The 7,649-nt window shown below is 44.3% G+C and overlaps 2 long non-coding RNA genes across 2 annotated transcripts; both read left to right on the forward strand.

Moving 5' to 3' along the window:
• Nucleotides 1–869: 869 nt before the first annotated feature.
• LOC115544302 (uncharacterized) lies at nucleotides 870–2,247 on the forward strand. Its single transcript, XR_003976833.1, has 5 exons — nucleotides 870–1,010; nucleotides 1,168–1,320; nucleotides 1,465–1,608; nucleotides 1,786–2,022; nucleotides 2,133–2,247. It is a non-coding gene; the product is annotated as an uncharacterized LOC115544302 (long non-coding RNA).
• A 37-nt stretch (nucleotides 2,248–2,284) lies between these two features.
• On the forward strand, nucleotides 2,285–3,438 carry LOC115544262 (uncharacterized). The gene is made up of 3 exons (XR_003976828.1): nucleotides 2,285–2,698; nucleotides 2,815–2,891; nucleotides 3,091–3,438. It is a non-coding gene; the product is annotated as an uncharacterized LOC115544262 (long non-coding RNA).
• Nucleotides 3,439–7,649: the final 4,211 nt, after the last annotated feature.

The raw sequence follows: 7,649 nt of genomic DNA on the forward strand, positions 1-7,649 counted from the left end.
TTATTTGTATATGTACAGCGTAATTATATATATATTTGTCTTGGTAGTCGACCGATTGCCGGCTAGTTTGTTAGCTTGATTTCACCATCTGTGAAGGTATCTCCAGGGGTAAATTGATTAAATAACTACCTCTTTTGAATTGTCAACGGTCTATATTGTATTAGGACCTTTTTGATGCATATACTGATATTTATTTGTATATGCACAGCGTAATTATATATATTTTTAGGTTGGTAGACAACTGATTGCCTGCTAGTTTGTTAGCTCGACTTCACCATCTATGAAGGTATCTCCAGGGGTAAATTGATTAAATAGCTACCTCTTTTGAAATTTCAGCTGTCTGTATTGTATCAGGACCTTTATGAGGAATATACTGATATTTATTTGTGTATGCACAGCGTAATTATATATATTTTTATCTTGGTGGGCGATCGATTGCCTGCTAGTTTGTTAGCTCGACTTCGCCGTGTGATGGTACCTACACCAACAATTACAAAGTTCAGTAGTGAATCTAACTTTTAGTTAGTTAGTTAGTTATTTATGTTGTATTGTTAGGATAATTTAGGTTGATTTAAGGACGGGTTTTATGATGCGATAGCTAGTAGAAATAACTGTTTGTTTAATTATATTGATTATTTTTTGTTTTGTAAGAGCCCTCTGCTCTCCTCATTATTTTTTGCTTTTTAGTTGCCTTATTAGGTGAAAAACTCATTATTCCACCAAAGAAAATCAAGTCATTGTGAGATTTTACATGTTTAATACACAGAAATTAGTCTGACTGCTGATCCTGTTGATGGATGCTGGTGGTGGCGGCTGACGACGTTTGCTGATGGTGGTGGCTGGTGCTGGCGTTGGCTGCTGCTGGTGGCTGCTGGTAGATGCTGCTTGTTGTGACTGCTGGAATAAGAGGAGGCTGGGGGCTGCGGACGGTGGGCCAGGAATGGAGAGGCCAAATACATCCATGGCAAGCAGTAAGCCAGTTGGCAGTGGCCTAGATGTTATGACCTCAGGTGAGGAAGTCTGCTTTGTTGAAATTGCCTTCTTAGTCTGACTCTTGCTTCCAAGGTACCCCTTATTATGCTTGTTTACCTTCCTCTCAGCCCTGATGCAGTTTGACTGAATCCTTAACCTCAGCCTGATATATGTTGACAAGATTTTTTTTTTCAGCTCATGGCATGAGGGAAGGTTGCTGTCCAGACCCATGGCCTCTCTTTCCAGCTGTGCCACTACATTGGAGGACTGCATGAGGGAATCACTCGTCTGAGAACGGAACAGCTGCTCCACGTTCTGCAGGAGAGTGAACACCTCATCGGATGGACGGTATAATGCTCCCCTTTTAAATTCTTTTAATTCAAGTAATAGAGCTCTCTCACTTGCGGTGTTGGTGACTTTTTCCACCAGTGCACACTTGCATTCCTCACAGAGTGAGAAGCCGATAACCCTCTTCACTATGTATCCTGCCAGGTGGTAGAGAACACAGGACTCGGTCTTTGTCATGTCAGGTGGTGATGGGTCTACCAGCTGCTCCACTCTCACAACCTCAGAAGCACTGCAGCTGCTTTTCTGGGTGTCCAGGAAGTCCGCCAAGTGGTCTGATGCATCATCCAGGTAACTGCCAGTATGTGTTGTGGAGAGGAACTGCCCTACAGTGACAGCCCGTAGTGCATAGTGGAACTCCACAGGTGTCGGGACAGAGTTCCTCTGACGTATGCAAGAAAACGTATTTTCTAGGCAGTCCTGTGTGAACCGGCTTGTGAGAACAAATTTGTGCCCTTGTCTAAACAGATCTTGCTGGACCTCCAGAATTGTTGTTGTGGCCATCACCAGTCCAGTCTGGACTGGTTTCCAGCTGCCCTGGGGACCGATCTTCAGGCCCCGAAAAAGATGGATCGAGTCGCGGAGGAAGCTGATGGCCTTTTCATACTCTTCCATCTTGAAATGACTGAGGGCACAAACAACATTGCGGGATGACATGAGGTCAAACCAGTGGTCCATCTTCTCCAAAAACCATGACGTTGTAAGGTAGGACTCTGGTCTGCGCTCCTCCTCCACCATGTACCTCAGGGCTGCACTTGTTGACTTGCTGAATACGTGCATTGCTGAACTCACCTTCATCTTTTCGAAATGGCTAGGCTCCAGGACACCTCTGGACAGATTGGGTGCAAGCTTAATTGCCATGCCCTCCTGGAAGGACACCAGATCCTTTAAGGGGGCAACAGAGACTTCACTCGATGCCAGCTGCTCCTTTTCCACCACATCCTGTGGTATGGTGATGTGACCACGGACAATGGCACTCTTCAAGTTCTTGACGAGATGAGGAACGTCAGGCATGAAATGGAGGCGCTGGCTTGGCTCAACAGGATGCTGGATCCATGGCTTGTCATAGGTCACCCCAAAGGACTTCCACATTGCTCTATTGGGGCTCCCCATGTCTGTGGTGATGTTCAGTACATGAAGCCCTACAGATGCCGCTGCTTCAACAATGTTGATTATGATGGGCCGGTAAACTGCTCCATTGGTGGAATTGCCACTATAGTGGTAAGCCACAACTTGTTTCCACCGTGTTGTAGCTCCAGCCAGCATAAACACCAGTGCATGTGTCGCTTGTCCTTTGTGCTCAGGCAGTGTGACATTGCCAAATAGCCTCCCCGTTCCCAAATGGAGCTCCACGCCTGGAGTAATGGACATCTCATCTAAGGTGAGCACACACTCTCTCTCCATTTCCGTCATACCACCTGCCTTCAGCCTCAGCATCTCAAACACTTCGCCCAAAACTCCTGGCTCCAGTTTTACATGCTGCATCCTCCTTTGCAGCGTCCGGATGTTGGGCAGCGGAATATGCATTCGCTGGAGGGTTTTGTAACCAGTGGTGCCAGCAGTAAATTTAACCTGTATGGCTTTTTTAATTGTCTCCTTTCCCCACCGTATTTGTCTATTTTTCTGTCCAAGGGCTCTAATTTGGTCCGAATTAAACACACGTTTTAAATTCTTGTTGCCTGAATAGTTTTGCTTTCTTAGTGCCAAATTGATTCTTTTTTGTTTTACAAGAGCCCTCTCTGCTCTCCTTCTCAATAATTTTTCCTTTTCTAGTTGCCTTATTAGGTCCTCCACAGTCGCCCCATCAGTCCCTGGCGGTCTGGTCCCTGGCGGTCTGGTCCCTGGAGCAGCTGGCCCTGGCGCAGATGGTCCTGGCAAAGTTATAACTTCACTGTTGACCCCTGACTGACTGGCCCTCGGCACACACATCCCTGGATCACCTGCCCCTGGATCACCTGCCACTGAATCACCTGCCACTGACAATGTGGCCTCTTGATTTCTCTCTCTGTCTCCTGGCATGTCCCTTTCAATGCTCTTCAAATCCACCTCAATTTCTCCCTCAATCTCTGTAAAAATTACAAGGTAATGTTGCTGTTATATGTATTTTGCCTTTGCATTTGCAACTACTGTCATCTCCAATGTAGGAAATGAATTGAAGCGAAACATTTCTGTAATGTGAATTAAATCATCTGCCACAATCAGAAACCAATAAAATGTATTAATGGATCTACCGGCAAATAGTGTCTTATCTACATTGTGTGCAAATCCTCAGAGAATCCCTGCCTTCTGGTTGTTTTTTAAACTGAATGTACAAATATGAATTGGGTAATCTCATTCGGAGTGTAGTCTATCCTTGAATTACATGAAATGGGGAATATTGTTAGCTGCATGGATCATACCGGAGTTTAATTTGGTGCAATATGTGTGGTCCGTTGCACTTATATCCGGAGGCACCCTCACAGAAGGGGGTTTCCTCCTCTTCGGTTTAGGGCGATGGATGAAAATTGTTGGGACGGCATCGGGCCTCAACTTCAACATCCCAACTACTTTTGTGGCTTTGAATTGGTCATTTTCAAAGTGTACCTGTAGGTAGGCTTGTAAGATCAGTTTCCATTGCGCTTCAAATATCATTGGAAATTTGGAAAGTCATAATTCTCTACACTTACAATTATTATGCCCTTTCAAATCCTAGCAAGTGATCTGAACATTACTTACGTTACATAGTTTGTGACTGTTGCTGACTGTTAGTAAGTTTTGACGGCTGACCATTGCCATCCATTTTTTCCTGCGCTCTTGGTCCTTGGGGAAGCCGTACATGTGGTAACCCTTCTCGGACCGATTGGAGCATCCAAATGCTGCACAGCCAACCATGGTATGACCATTTATCTATAAAATGTTAGTTGTAACCAATGAATCATGACACCATAGAAGATCACTCACACTAATTGTTTAATAAGAAAAATACAATTTCATTCATCCAAGCGTAATGAGTTGTTATTCTTTAATATATTTGATACTTTGTGTGGCTTATATCTTTAAATGATCATGGTAGAACATCTTGAATACTTTGATTTAAAAACAGGTGTAAGGTAAAAGTTAAGGTTAGGCCAGTATGCTAACACGAACGTGAAGCTTTCCCCCCAAAACTTAAAAACGTATCTAATAGCTTTCAGTTGTCCCCCTACAACTCTAAAACGGACATTTACAAATATGCAATAATGCAACAATGCATTAAAAAAATAATAACTGTCAGACAAATACTTGTATGTGTTTTTTTCATTCATATTTACCATTCAATATTGAAATCTCTGCTGTCGTCCCATAGAATTACATTGAAAGCGCGGCGTGTTTGGAACTATTGAGGCTTACATGAACCACGTGACAACCACGTGACCACCCTGTCGGCGAGATCATAGCGTGTCGCAACTCTCTCTCTCTATAGCTCTGACTCTGACCATGTAGTGCGCCCTGATGTAGACGATGCCCAACGTTGCTATTTTGGAAAATAAAAGAATCGTGCGTGCCCCCAGGCCATCGGGCTACCATGTTCAGGATTGACATTATGACATCGCAAATAATCGGAACATTAACTGAATGGTAGCTGTTTTTGCGGTTGATGTACGCGTAATCATTAATAGATGCGCATATGGGTACAATCAACCGCACCAATCACATTTGGAAACCTAGCAATAGCATAAAAATCCAGTTCCAGTTTGCTGATCGTTATGGGAATTTAATATAACGTTCGGAGAGGGACATTATAGCTGCCAAAACTGCTGGCATGGTTCGGCTAATACTTGGCTGGGAAATAGCAGACCTGTCCCCGATCTCCCGCTGCAAGATCCCGGTGGCCAAAAATCCCAAGGTAGAGCAAACCTGCACAGGTATTGCGTTTGATCGCCTAGTTTCTCGCCTTAACTGTGGCTCCAAAGCATTGCATAGCTCCATCAGGAGATGCCTTGGGAGACGAAAACGACTCAAGAGCCATTCATCGCCCTCCTTAAAAAAATCGGCGCGGTCTCGAAAAACTCTCTCGTCTGTGCGTTGAGGTCCTTAAAGGTTGGGTAGGTGATTTGCGAAACGCCAGCAGATTTTGAAAATACACAACTCAAATGGTCCTACCCCCTCTCCTTCAACGCTGACTCTGACTCCACCCATTCCAAGTACCTGGACGCGCAATCATGCACGAGCGCGAACAGAGATGCGCGAGAGCGAGCCAGGCTAGCGTAGGTTTTCGTTTAACAACATGGCACTACATTCAGCTGTAAGTTGCACCCAGTACCGCGGGAAGTAGGAGTGCTGGGGGTGCTGCAACACCCCCTGTCCGAGGCCCTGTCTTATCACAGAAAACGATCATTTCTAAAAACTCCGGCCAAAGTGGAGATTTCTGAAAACGCCGGTTATGTGTTGTCGTGTCAACGGGGAGAAACGGGATTTTAGGTTCTGAAGCGTCACATTATGCACCAGGAAATGCTTAACGTCATGTGAGCGCCCGCTGTACCGTATTGGTCCGAATATAAACACAAACCCCATTGTAAGACGACCTATATTTGGAAAAAAGATTTGAAGACCAGATCCGTTTTTTATGAATAAATAAATTTTATTCATTGAAATAATATACGAAAATAAAAAGGCATCGAATAAAACACTGCATTGCCACTAAACAGTAGTGCAAATAGGCCGTACTGATGTGTACACCAAAGACTATTCCTGACACTCCTCTGTCCCGCTGTGTTCGCTCTGGCTGTGGTCGCTCCGAACTGTTTCGGCCCGTGGCAAAGCGAGTCATCCTCGCTGCTGTCCAAGGCATTTTGAGACGCAGCATTTATTTAATGCTCATATGACCTAGTGCTGAAAAAAGGTTATATGAAAAAGTGTGAGGGTAGCGGTGGTGCGCTAAACTTGTTCTGTGAGCAGCTGGATGTGAACGATCGATTTTCAACTGTCCGCGCATGCACTGGTGTAATTGAGCTGCGCTGCTATACATCTTTTTTTTATCAATGTAACGAGTTGCGAGTCTAGTGCAGGCTGAGTTTTTTTTTTTCCCTGCACCCCCTGCTGAGAATACGTTCTCGCTGCAATGGTTGGACCAGATGTTATAAACATTAAACGGTCACATAAATCATTACTATTTTTAGAAAATGTATGTTTGTTTCATATAATTGTATTGGAAGTCCTGGTTTTCACTAGGGTTGCCGCGGTGTGGACATTTTCACACCGAGTAATACACTCGTCTCCACACCGGTATTACCGAGTATAAACGGTATAAACTTTGAAACTAGGTCAACCGCCACACAAGCATCGGTTTTTAGACCCTTCTCGTCCTTCAGTTGCCGCCAACGTTCGAAAGCAGCGCCTAGGATTATTCTTGATTTCAGTTTTTCTCTTTCAGCGTTTTTATTATCAATTACTCTCTGAAAAAGAGTTTTCCTTCTCTTTGCTGGTGGTGGTGGTGGTGGTGGGGATGGTGGCGTCTTGTCTGCCATGGAAATTGTCTTCTACTGCTAGGTCCAAATGTGGATTAACTAGTTCCAGTAGCTACCGCAGGATAACAACAAACAGGAGCTTGCTCTGGGTCACGAGCTCTGGGTCACGAGTACTGCACGAAGGGGTCGCGCGCGGGGCGCGGGGGAGGGGGAGTGCAGTACGACCGTTTGATTGACGTACTTACTGTCCAATGCAACTCGGTGGCAATGGAAATGATTGGCTGGAGTTTTTCGAGCCCTGCCCGTTCCACAGATGATTGACTTGTTTAATTTTCATGTCAGTACTTCTAACTCAGTGGCTGTAAGCGGGTTATGATAAGGATTTCAAGTAATTTTGCAAAAATGGCCAAAAAAGCAAATCACCTATACAACCTTTAACAGAGCCAGATCTGCCATCGCTGAGACACGACCACCTATTTGGCAAAGCTCCTGTTAATATAGACAGCTGAATAAACATTTCACCTGTCACATTCTAATTATTTTCATAGCAATACTGTTTTTAATTAGGCCTGACTTGATTGTAATTGTTTGAACGGCTGGACTAATTCCAATTTATTTAATAATTAATACAGATGTTGAACATGGGCTACTTGTGCTGCACTATTCATCATTGAAATACCCGTATGTTGCGCCAAAAAAACTTGCGTACACGAGCTCAGACCTGACGTGAGATTTCATCGCAGCCTGCGCTCACGTTCAAATTGATAAATGCCAAGCTCAACGTTGAAATGAGCGTACTTCCATTTTACGCACGTTTTCTGTCGTACGCTCGTTTGATAAATGAGGGCCACTATCTTTAATTTGAAACGTAATGCTATCATGTCTATTGCATTGTCATATATAACC

This window comes from Gadus morhua, chromosome 5 (assembly GCF_902167405.1).
Source record: "Gadus morhua chromosome 5, gadMor3.0, whole genome shotgun sequence".
NCBI classification, from domain to species: domain Eukaryota; kingdom Metazoa; phylum Chordata; class Actinopteri; order Gadiformes; family Gadidae; genus Gadus; species Gadus morhua.